Here is a 1,656-nt window from a genome sequence, read left to right as displayed (position 1 = left end):
TTGAAGGACCTAAAGATAAAATAAATCCTACTTATTAACATTTTTTCTATACGTGATCAGTCAAACAGTGTATGGATATGTTCCTTAAAAACTGTAACTTATATATGACTTATTGTACATTTTCATTCATTAACATGCCTCTTACCTGTTCTAATGAATAGTCAACAGACACAAAATTAAATATAACCAGCTACTCCCTGTGTTCATATTCTCAGAAACACAAATGTAATATCCCCCCACAGGTGACTTTTATGGATCTGGAGTGAATCCCTTTTCTGTTCTTAGGTGTGGGTTCGGTCCTGGGCAGAGACATTAGTCCACCTTTTTTCCTTTTCCAATGCAGAGAGGTAAGAATATTCTTTCCCCAGACACAATAATTAAACAGCAGTTAAAACAAAAATACATTATTTTCTGGATGTTGTCTCTCCAGCAAGTGAAGCAGAAAATATCACCTGTAGAAATGTCCTCATAACAACACATTTGTAAACAGTAGTAATCAACAATTAAATGTGAATTTCTGTCTAGGTTCACATTTACCAGGCCTAATAACACTAAAATGAATTTCCCTAAGTAAATCCATCTGTTATTTAACTCAGGGGCGTATCTTCCTATTGGCCAGGATGGCACTTGCCAGGGGCGCAGGCCAAGAGGGGCGAGGCACCTCCTCTTCCTCATCCGCTCCCCTTCTTATTGGTCCCACGCAGTCTGTCACTAAACAGCAGCCACTACAATCAGCACCAGTCAGCAGTGCAGTATGAGAGCATACCTGTACATTTTCTGCGGTACCGTAGCTGCCCTGTATGGTCTATCCTGGCAGTCTGGAATACAGGTTACAAAGAGCTCTGTATGGAGAGGTTTCTAGACCAGTGACTGCCTGTCCAGCTGTGTTGAGACTACAAGTCCCAGCACACCTTGCCAATTGGATTTGCTGGGACATGTAGTGCAATCACACCTAGAGAGGGGTTTTTAACTGTATGTATGTGTGCATATATCCCCTCGGTGTCCCTGTCCACACCCTCCTTGTAATTCCCCCTTAGTGTCACTGCCCGCACGATCCCTGTAACTGCCCTCTCAGTGACCCTGCTCATACACTCCTGTAATTCCCTCTCAGTGTCCCTGCCGCACCCTTCCCATAATTCCCCCTCAGTATCCCTGCACACACCCTCCCCGTAATTTCCTCTCAGTGTCCCTACCAGCATCCTAACCGTAATTCCCCCTCAGTGTCTCTGCCTGCACATGCCTCATTTTTCCCCCTCAGTCTCCCTGCCTGCACCCTCCTCGTAATTCCATCTCAGTGTCCCTGCCCGCAAGCTCCTCGTAATTCCTCCTCAGTGTCCCTGCTGGCACCCTCCCCGTAATTCCATCTCAGTGTCCCTGCCCGCACCCTCCTCGTAATTCCTCCTCAGCAGGGCCGTAACTAGGTGTGTGCCAGTGGTGCATGGCACACAGCGCACATGCACCGTGGGCGCAGTACCGCTGGTAACAACCATAGTTCCGCAATGCAATGTGAGCCTGCGGTAGTTAAAGTGCAGCCGCGGGCAGTAAAGCTCTGACCCCACCCTCGGAAACATGATCTTACAGTACAGCCAAACCACTCCCCCCCCTCCTCCACCAGAGGTTATAATGAGCCGCGGCAATACTGCCCGATCCCCTCCG

This window comes from Pseudophryne corroboree, chromosome 9 (assembly GCF_028390025.1).
Source record: "Pseudophryne corroboree isolate aPseCor3 chromosome 9, aPseCor3.hap2, whole genome shotgun sequence".
Lineage (NCBI taxonomy): Eukaryota > Metazoa > Chordata > Amphibia > Anura > Myobatrachidae > Pseudophryne > Pseudophryne corroboree.
The sequence above is the reverse complement of the archived record's forward strand: the minus strand, read 5'-3'. Positions refer to the sequence as shown.